The following is an 11,008-nucleotide window of genomic DNA, read 5'->3' as shown; positions in this document are numbered from 1 at the left end:
TTTTCTGTGTTTAATTCAATGTGAACTGCTTTGAGAGATCTCGGCCGAAGGGGAGTTTTCAAATACACAAACACTGCTATAAAAATGCACAAGGTTTCAAATGCAGCAATATTTGCCCTTGCAGTCTGCGATTAACTGTGGCTTCCCGCTCTGTAGGAGTAGTAGAAATGACATGTGTGTGCCTCGGAGGATTGCCAGGTTGGATGCATTCACAAGGCAGGGCCTGGTGGTGTCACAAAACTGCCAATCATTGAATAATGGGGGCTGGGGGCTGGTATTGGGGTGATGCCAAACTGTGGCTCCAAATAGCTTGAGATAAAAGAAAGAGGGGCCATGATGTAGGGTCAGTTGGTAAAAAAGGCAACCCTAGTGCCATCAGAGCCAGCGTGGTGTAGTGGTTAGAGTGCTGGACTAGGACCGGGGAGACCCGAGTTCAAATCCCCATTCAGCCATGAAACTTGCTGGGTGACTCTGGGCCAGTCACTTCTCTCTCAGCCTAACCTACTTCACAGGGTTGTTGTGAGGAGAAACTTAAGTATGTAGTACACCGCTCTGGGCTCCTTGGAGGAAAAGTGGGATATAAAATGTAATAATAATCTATATATTTAATTCTCCTGGGTGTGCCTTGGAATGTGCGTCCCAGCGCCCAGCTGATTGGCTGGGTGGTGGAGGTGCCTGATTGGCTGAGGCACACCCAGGAGGATTGGTCGCCGTGGCGGCGGCGGGCCGGCCACGGAGGCCAGAGGCGGCGGCAGGCCCAGCCTGGCCACAGAGGCAAGGCCTAGGAGGGGGGAAAGAAAGTGTGTGGTGGGGCAGAAGTGGCGGTGGGGAGGAGAGGCGTCTGGGCCTGGCACAGGCCAGCCGTGGTTAGGAAGCGGAGACTGGGGCAGAAGGTGGGGGGAAGAGGTAACCGCTGGCCCCAAAGAGCACACAGATGTTCTGTGCCGGGTTGGCTAGTAATTAATAATAATAATAATAATAATAATAATAATAATAATAATAGTGCCACTACATAATGGCCTGATTCACACAGTCATTTCAATCTAAGTTTAATGTGGGTTACCAAAAAGGCATCATCTCATACTGCATGGGAGGAGGCAATGGTAAACCCCTCATGTATCCTACCAATGACAACCACAGGGCTCTGTAGTTGCCGGGAGTCGACACCGATTTGATGGCACACTTTACCTATACCAACATTAGTGAGAGTGTGTGAACCAATGCCATCAGCCACCTTGGTATGGGTTCACACCATCACTTCAATGTTCGTTAACTCACATTAAACCTAGGTCACAACCTCAATTGTGTGAACACATTTATTGTGTGAAGAAGCCTGTTGCTGGCAGACCTTGAAATATCAGATGACAGGAACTTCACTAAATTTCCATTTCTTTGGGTGATGCTATGAGAGTTAATGTGGTATAACACTTGCAGTGTAGATATATATGCTCAGGAGGTTTTTGAAGAATGTAAGTGCAGAGAGATTCTGAGCAGTTAATCTAGCTCCAAATTCTGGCCTTCTGGAAAGAAATAATAAACATAGTTAGAAACTGTGTTTTTGTACTTTAGAAAACTTTTATATTCCACCTCTCCAGGGCTCATGGTGATTAATTTGTCCATCTCAGCCACCTCAGTACTTCGATTATCTATGCCTGAACTGGGACTGTAGACTTGGTCCAGTTTTGAGCAATTACAATCTTTGCAGTTAAATAAGTAATCAATAGGTAATTCTCATCTGAAACGTTCAATAATATAATCAAAGGATCAGGTGACTATAAATTCAAATGCATAAAATTCTGTGATGCAGTATAATGGTTAAATGATAAAGCAAACAGGATCTGATATTACTGTATTTATTTACCTGAATCCAAGCCTAGTTTCCCCCCAAATTTTGATGTTAGAAATTGGGGAGCTGTCTTAAATTTGGGCAGCAGCAATATAGGAAGATGCTGAAAGGCATCATTTCATACTGTGAGGGAGGAGGCAATGGTCAACCCCTCTTGTATTCTACCAAAGAAAACCCACAAGGCTCTGTGGGTGCCAGGAGTCGAAATCAATTCGACGGCACACTTCACCTTTACCTTAAATTCAGAGAGGTAATTCACACAATCAAAAACTGTGTTCTATCTGGGTTTGGTTGCTCTGTGTGTGCCTAATTTTTGGTTGTGTGGAAGCAAAGTAAGAGGAAAACCTGAGTAGAAGTGATTGTGTGGAAGCAAGGTAGGAGGAAAACTTGGGTCATTTTCCCTCCTACCTTGCTTCCACACAACCGAAAATTTGGAGCACACACTACTCCCAAACCTGGGTAGAACACTGCTTGAGGCTCTTCTCACGATCCGTGAGAAGAGCTTGGGGAGGGTTTGCGGGCAGCCCTGGGTGGCCAGATCGGCCGCCCACACGACTGTTGGCTCCGTTACGGAGCCGTTGGGGGCTGGGAGGATTGGGGGCCACGTGGCCCCTGGAAGCTTCAGCATGCCCTGTGTGAGTGCGCAGGGCATGTTGGAGAGACCCCTGAGCCTGCTTTTCAGCCTCCTGGCCGGGGGTCTACTCGCGAGTTGCCGTGGCGCAGTGGCAACTCATGATTGCAAAAACCGGGTTTGCGGAGCACTTGCTATTTAAGCAGGTGACCCGTTTATGGACCACTGGGCTCACAGCCGATTGTGTGAATAACCTCAGAATCTTCTTCCTTTTGGGTAAATACGGTTATAACCTATGTTTAACCCCCTTTTCCCCAAAGAGGTTGTTCTTAAATTCAGAATGTTTTATTTGGGCAATTAATGGTAGAATCTGGATCTTTGCTAGTTAATAGTTACCATCAACTTGAAAATATTCAGTTATCTTTTAGGTTGCCAGGCATTAGGGGGGAAAGTCACTATTTCTTCAATTGATCATGTCAATATAAGTTATCTCATTGTTTCCCAAATGCCCAATAATCAATTTCTCGGGGCACGGTTCATATCTTTCATTCATTAAAACGAAAACCAAGAAAGCACTTTAAAAATAATCATTAATCATGGTAAAATCACGATTATTAAACTGACAAAGAAAACCAGACCAGAAGCCCTAGCACGAATCACTGGTTTCCTGGAATGCCTTTGCTTTGCTTCAGCTTCACCCCTTCCTTTGAAGCTCGGATTTCAATCCCTCTGTTCCTTTAACGTGCACGCATCATCTCGGAACTACAAATCCCGGAATCCACAAAATTAATGCAACTGGGGCGCCCTTCATTTCTGGGAAAAGCAGTGTCTGCTGGGAGCTGTAGTCTACAACGATGGTGGCGCTGTATGCATGCATTTCGGGTGGGAGCCTCGTTTGTTCACTACGAGAGTTTGAGTTATAGAAATGTATGCCATATTTTGAATATGTAGTAACAATGATTTTCGGGATGGAAGGCGACGCGCGCGCGCGCGCGTGTGTGTGTAGTTTTCACGCTGTGTGGTCCAGTTCTCTTCACAACGCAATTAATTTGGTCATATTGCTAAGGGACTAGGGAGTTTTAGGGTTGTCTCCTGGAAGGGACTAGACATCTGGTCTTGTGTTAGCAAGCATGAATTGTCCTCTTGGCTAAGCAGGGCCTGCTCTGGTTTGCATTTGGATGGGAGACTACTGTAAAATATTCTCCTCTGGGAAGGGCATCTGCCTGCTTGCCTGCAGAAAGTTCCAAGTTCCCTCCCTGGCAGCATCTCCAGATAGGACTGAGAGAGACTCCTGCTTGTAACCTTGGAGAAGCCGCTGCCAGTCTGTGTAAGACAATACTGAGCTAGATGGGCCAATGGTCTGACTCGACACGTGGCAGCTATCTGTGTCCTAATGTACATATATTACTAGCTGATCGGGCAAAGAGGCACCTTTTAAAGTGGGGATTCATTTTATATTTAGCAGGGGGAGAGCAGCTGACCTTATTCAAACCAGCACAGTGTCTCTCCAGTGGCTGTTACTGGTGGCTACCTGTTTCTTTTTAGGTTGTGAGCTTTTTGGGGACAGGGAACCATCTTTTGTTGTTGTTGTTTATGCAATATAAATAGTATAAGTAGTTTTGGTGCTAAAGTAGGAAAGTATCTGACATATGGAAAGAAGCCACTGTCAGATATCGACATGGTACCTGGTCTGTTTCCCCAACTATGGGAAACACCTGTATCAGGCAGCAGCAATATAGGAAGGTGCTGAAAGGCATCATCTCGCACTGCGTGGGAGGAGGCAATGGTAAACCCCTCCTGTATTCTACTAAAGACAACCACAGGGCTCTGTGGGCGCCAGGAGTCAACACCGACTCTAGGGCACAACTTTACCTTTACCTTTAAAAGGGGGCGGGGGAGACAGGCCAGATAACTATTCTAATGCTATGTGAACAAGACCGAATATTTCCCCATCTTGAGAGTGATCCTGTGTATGTTTGTTGACACTATTCATGCTGACTGGAAAGTAAGTTCCACTGTATTCCTAGCTGGTGTGCATAGATAGGATCACAGCCTTCAGTCAGGGGGAAGAAGATCAGTCTGCTGATAAAAAGTGGGTGGAGGCCAATTTGTATGCATGTTTGGTGCCTGCTGGAAGGAAAGAGTCTGGCTGTTAACTCAGATCATGGTGTTGTACTTTGCCCATTGGATGTTATTGAAAGTGGCAAAACATCCCAGAGGTGTTTGGGATTAGTGTTGCCAACTTTATCTAACAGGGCTCCTGTGTTGTCTTGGGGTAGTGTTGCCAACTCTTTCTGATACTGCTCCTGTGCTTTGGGGTAGCCTTGCCAGCTTTTCTTCTGGTGTTTGGCCTTCTTTGCAAGCAATTCAACAGGCGATACCTTCCTAATCATCGGATTTATATATGGAGGCAGTTTCACCTTCTGGATTTATGCCTGTCAGTGATTAAAGATGCAAGAACTACAATAAACTGGTAATCCATAGTGTGGAATGGAGTTCTTGGACAGTTTTGGACTCTTATGCATAGAGCATAAAGGGTGAGGTGGGGTGAGCTTTTTATGTCCATGGGGCACAGAGTTGCCAGTCCTCCAGGACTGTCCTGGTGTCTCCACTGGAGACTCTAGGAATCAGCATTAGTCTCCAGGTGACTCTTGAACATGTTCCTGAAGATCGTAATGGTTTTGCTATTGGGGCGGGGGGGGGGGGCATTTAGAGGAGAAATATTTACTTTATTTATTTATTCGATTTCTATACTGCCCTTCCAAAAACGGCTCAGGGTGGTTTACACAGAGAAATAACAAATAAATAAGATGGATCCCTGTGCCCAAAGGGCTCACAATCTAAAAAGAAACATAATATTTGTAATTTTATTCTCATAAGCCATCTTATTTATTTGTTATTTCCCTGTGTAAACTGCCCTGAGCCATTTTTGGAAGGGCGGTATAGAAATTGAATAAATAAATAAATAAATAAATATGGACACCAGCAACAGTCACTGGAGTTACTGTGCTGGGAGTGGATAGGGCCAGTTACTCTCCCCCTGCTAAATAAAGAGAATCACCACGGTAAAAGGTGCCTCTTTGCCCAGTTAGCAGGGGTCTAGAGACAGAGCCTTTTCAATTGTGGCCCCTCAGCTTTGGAACACCCTCCCTGAAGAGCTTTGCCATGCTTCCACCCACAGTGTTTTAAAAAAACCAAACTAAAAACATCTTTTTAAAGAGGCTTTTTAATGCTCCATCTTTGGTTATACCTGCTAGGTTCTTTCGTTTTTAGTTTTTATAATTCTCAATTTTTAGCTTTTAAAATAACTTTTAATTTGAAACTTACTTCTGATTGTGGTTTTAGCCTGACTTCTAACTTGTCTGCTTAATTTGGTTTAATTCTATTCCTTTTATTTTACATTGTATTTATTGTATTGCTGTGAGTAGCCCCGAGCAGTAGTGTCATGGAAGGATGGGGTATCAATACTTTTGAAAAAATAAATAATATGAGGGTTAAACAAAGAAAGATACTTTCAGGAATAGTTGTAGTCAGAACCGGCAATCCTAAATTGGCACAATCCCCCCTCAATTAGTACCCCACTCTTCCTCTCAAGCAGAAGTGCACATAGGTAATTTTGGAGCCTGGACCTATTAAGTATCATCATCATCAATTTTTAAAAGTATTTATATTTTAATTGTATTGTTATTTCCCCCCCTTGTGCTGGTCATAGACCGTAATAAACTTTGAATGAATGAATATCATCATGCTCACCCGGGACAGACTAAAGAGAATTTGGGGGCACCTCCCGGGGCTGTGGAGAGGCCCTGGACTTTGGCCCTGAAGTCCAGGGGTAAGAGTGCCTCTGCTCCCGAATTCAAATCCCCATTCAGCCATGAAACTCACCGGCTGACTCTGGGCCAGTCACTTCTCTCTCGGCCTAACCTACCTCACAGGGTTGTTGTGAGGATGAACATAACCATTTACACCGTTCTTGGGGCCCCTTGGAGGAAGAGCGGGATATAAATGTATGTAAAGTGTGCCATTGAATCAGTGTCAACAGAGCCCTGTGGTTGTCTTTGGTAGAATACAGGAGGGGCTTACCATTGCCACTTCCCGTGCAGTCTGAGATGATGTATATCTTCCTATATCGCTGCTGTCCGATATAGGCGATATAGGAAAGGAGAGCTGGTCTTAGGGTAGCAAGCATGACTTGTCTTCTTAAGCTAAGCAGGGTCCTCCCTGGTTGCATAGGAAAGGGAGACTAGAAGTGTGAGCACTGGAAGAGATTCCCACTAGGGGATGGAGTCACTCTGGGAAGAGCGGAAGGTTCCAAGTTCCCTCCCTGGCAGCATCTCCAAGATAGGGCTGAGAGAGATTCCTACCTGCAACCTTGGAGAAGCCGCTGCCAGTCTGGGTAGACAATACTGAGCTAGATGGACCTATGGTCTGACTCAGTATATGGCAACTTCCTTTTTTCCTAGGTGTTTCCCATAGTCTGGGGAACATACCAGTGGGGATTCGAACCGGCAACCTTTCGCTTGCTAGTCAAGTCTATGTATGTATGTATAAATAAATAAAAATCCTCACAACAACCCTGCAAGGTAGGTTCGCCTGAGGTCAGGGACTGACCCAGAGTCATGCATTGTGTTTTATGGCTGAACTGAGGATTTAAACTCGAGTTTCCCTAGGCCTAGTCTAACAGACACACACTCTCTCTTTGTGTGTGGGGGTGTGTTTGTGTGTATAGATGTGCAGCCTGCATTTCATCGTGTCCGTGTCGGTAGGTACAGTTAGACTCAAAAGCTCCGCCAGAGCGCGCTCCCCAGGCTGGCGAGAGCGCGCAGAGCCCCCTAACCCCCCCCCCCGCCTCCCTCCTTTCCTCGGCTCAGGCCGGCCGACTCTCCCTCCGCCGGAGCCCGCGGCGGGCAGGGCTTGCCGAGCCGCCTACCCTTCCCATGATGCAGCGCGCCGCCCCGAGTCCCCAGTGGGCCGCCATGTTGTTGGAGTGAAAGGAAGGGGGAGCGGCAGCCAGAGCTAGAGGCCGGGGGGAGGGGGGCCCTTTGAGATCCATCTTCATCCTACCGTTCCGCCCGTGAGTATCCGGACCGGAGTGGGCCACAACGGGACCCAGCACCCCAGCAGGCCCGATGGTAAAGCCGTATTGGGGTTAGGGGTCAGGCAGGAGCGGCGAGGCCCCTCCAAAGGCGGCCCTGGGCGGGCTCTGCTGCTGAGGCTCTTCCTCGCGTTTGTTCCTGGTACATGTTTTCGAGTCCAAGCAAGGCCTCTATTGTTGTTCCCGGGAGGAGTGGGGACGGCCGGGGCGGCCTCGGACCCCCTCCTTAAAACTGCAGAAGCCCTCCAAAGGGAGGCCTTTTTCATGCAGACGAGCCCCTGACTCGATTCCCCCCCCCCGGGGGGGGGAGAAGGGAGGGGCGGGGAAGGCAGCTTAGTTGCCTTAAAATAGTATTTATCAACAGCCAGGATGATAAATATGGTCCATTTGGGGGTGCACAAATCAGTGGTGTGTAATTTAACTCAACCGACGTAAGGTGAGGAAGGATCTTTGGGGGGGGGAGGGAAGAAAGGAGGGGGGAGGTGAAGAAAAGTGACCTAAAGAGAAGGTAAATAAGATTTTAAGCACTCATAGGTTATATAGAATTTCTCTCTCTCTCCAGGAGCTGTATGTACAGGAAATAGTGTACGTGACATAAACTTTACGGGTGTGTGCGCATGTGTATGGGGGGGGGGGGCGCTATATATATTGTATGAAGCGTGGAGTGGGGGGGGTGGGTTTTGTGTTGTCTTGCAGTCGACAGTTCTCTTGTCTGGCCCACAGCGAGTTAATGTGCCTGTAGCTTGTGTGTGCCTTTGTAGTATCTGTTAGGCTTGGTTTTTGGTGTGTGTTTCATGGGGAGGCAGGCGGAAAGGCTCTCTGTTTTCCCAACCTAAGGCAGTTAAAGAATGCTTGCAATGATGGGTTTCCTTCCTTGCTTGATTTTCTGTTGCTTTCTTTAAAAACATGTTTTTATTTGCAAGGCAGCAACAATGAGAGGCTCTCTCCTTCCGCCTAGGCCCTCAGTGGTTCTAGCATCAAGTTAGGCTCTTTTAAATGGATGGAACAGTTTTGAAGTGAAACAAAGTTACTGACGGGAATGGGGTAGCCCTTTGTCATGTGAACACTTTGAAAATGTAAGTTTGGAAAGTGAAGTGAGGAGCCAGATCTTTCATGCCGGCTGGTTTTTAATGGAAAATCTGGCTGGACAGCTTTGATTGTGTACGTGTACATGAGTCCTGCTGATGCTTGCTCCCAGGTAAGCGTGCAGGGGTTTGCAGCGCTAGGACACACTCCATAACAGAATTCAGTGCTCCTTTGGGTCATTTAAAGTACTGGATCAAAGCACACGTTAGTCTGTTTTTGACTGTGGGCCTTGTAGGTCACAGACTTTGAAATCCGAGGGAAAGACAGTTGGGCTTTTAGTTTCCCAGGAAAAGAGGTGTTTACAGCCCAACCCCATACATCATACCTGCTGACATGTTCCTATTTTCCTATTCACCTGAATGGGAAAATCGGGACCTCTTGGCAGGTATGTATACATAGTTACTTAAAAATACATCCCACTGAGTTCATGGGGGCATAATCTGAAGTAAGTATACACAGGAGTCTGCAATTTTAAATCAATATAGGGGGAAAAAGTCCTTCCCCAGAAGGGCACAACAGAAACTGCCCTTTAGATTAAAATCAGGAAAGTCTCAGATTTGTAGTACTAAGCTATGATGCAGCTATATTATACTTGGCTTAAATCAGTTTCATAAAATAATTGAAAGCTGTTCCTGAAATAAAGTTAAACTTCATATATACATGGCTTTTTGAACTAATTTATTGTAAGAATAATTCCGTGTCATATTTACCTCTTTTTAGTATTGTGTGGACATAGGTTTACATGCAGCTTTTGTTATGTCCAGGTGGAGGCTGTTGTTTTCTTATGAGAGGTACTAATTTACAAAACCAACATGAACAGTACAAGCAACAAAGGCTTTGGTGGTACTTTAAAGACCACAGACTGAGCTTTCATGGACTACACAAAATGCTACAATAAATGTGTTAGTCCTGAAGGTGCCACAAGATTCTTTGTGGTGTTTTGTTACTACATCTGGATGAGAAGTACAAGTGACTCCGGAAATCAAGTGTGGAGATCACACAGTGGTGACAGTCATATGACCTGAATTTCCGGTGTAGTTAAAAGGTTCTCTGTAAATTTCCAAAGAGGCACCCCAGGGGTTCTGGCATCTCAGAGTTTCTTGGGTGGGTGAGAAATTGAGAGGAAGTTGGATTTGGTAGTACCTTGCTTTCTGTTGTCTTCGACTCGTGGGCCATCATAACACAGATTTATCTTGGACATTTGCATGGTGTGGATGTTTAACAGAAAGGGTGTCTTGTTTTAGAACATAGGTTGCCTAGGTGGCCTCTTGGGTTTTTTAGGCTGCTGATTCTGTGCCACTACAGCTGTCTTCATTTCCATGCAGTGCCAGCAGCCTGGCTTAAAAGTATATGGCTAGGGCACAACCCCATGTTCAAGAACAAGACACCCTTTCTGTTAAACATCCACAACATGCAAATACCCAAGCTCCAAGAAAAATCTGTATTGTAGATTTAAAATATAGAAGTGATCGGGAGTGGAGGCATCCTGCCTGGGTGAGCTGCAAAATGTGAGGCAGGGTCTTCATCCCTCCAGTGTGCATGAGCAGATGGACTTGGTGTGGAGTGTGGCAAAGTTGGTTTGGAAATCCCTGATATCCAACTCACCCCCCACCCCCATTAGCTCTGATCTTCCCGTGATGCCATTTTCCTTTGCCTTTTGCAAACTCTCATCTTCTCAAGATGACTCATTTTGGAGTTTTTTCTTGCATTCACTGATGAAAGTCTGACTACAGACGGTTGAGCTGTTGTTGTCAGTAGTACTGCTGCTAGGTAGGTGGCTGAAGATGCACAGCTTACTTCTATAGGGATTCTGAGGTTTCGCAAGGTGTTACATTTTATTGCACCCTTCCATCAAGTTGCTCAGGATGTTGTATGTAGTGTCTAACACCCCCCCCATTTTATCCTAATGACAACCCTGTGAGGTAGGTTAGGCTGATGAGTGTGAGTGGCCTAAAGTAGGGCTGTACAACTTTGGCCCTCCCAGTAGTTTTGGACTACAACCCCCATCATCCCCAAGCCATAGTGGCCAATAGGAATTATAGGAGCTGTTGCCCAACTTCAGTCTTGGCCTAAAGTCACACAGAGAGCTTCATGACCAAGTGGGAATTTGAACACAGCCCCTTCCCACCTAGTCCATTATTCTAACCACTGCCCTGTGCTGGCTCCCAGCTCTCCAAACATAGGGGATGCCATTCAGTAAATGTAATGGCAATAATAAGCCATCCCATGGAACTTTTCTCTTGAAGGCACTTATAAACAAAACTAGAGCTATCAAGTTGTCAAAGCCATGGGCAGAGGGCAAAAGGGACCTCCAAGAGGCAAACACCCATCCTTTCCCTTATCTCTGCTGCTTCAGACCAGGATGTACACCTCTTGTAGGTGTTTTGAGTGCAGCAGGGGTTCTCAAACT

The 11,008-nt window shown here is 46.1% G+C and overlaps 1 protein-coding gene across 9 annotated transcripts in view; it reads left to right on the top strand.

The window, feature by feature from the left end:
• The first annotated feature begins 703 nt into the window (after window positions 1–703).
• Window positions 704–11,008, top strand: part of PUM1 (pumilio RNA binding family member 1) — a 93,529-nt gene continuing 83,224 nt past the window's right edge. For 3 of the 9 annotated variants that reach the window (XM_053267690.1, XM_053267689.1, XM_053267686.1), the window contains exon 1: window positions 7,370–7,549. The gene's annotated coding sequence lies outside the window, so the exon portion shown is untranslated. Of the gene's footprint in view, window positions 775–7,340; window positions 7,550–11,008 lie in introns of those variants that run through there. The other 6 variants (XM_053267692.1, XM_053267685.1, XM_053267687.1 and 3 more) reach the window with 4 other exon arrangements.

This window comes from Hemicordylus capensis, chromosome 7 (assembly GCF_027244095.1).
Source record: "Hemicordylus capensis ecotype Gifberg chromosome 7, rHemCap1.1.pri, whole genome shotgun sequence".
Lineage (NCBI taxonomy): Eukaryota > Metazoa > Chordata > Lepidosauria > Squamata > Cordylidae > Hemicordylus > Hemicordylus capensis.
The sequence above is the reverse complement of the archived record's forward strand: the minus strand, read 5'-3'. Positions and strand labels throughout refer to the sequence as shown.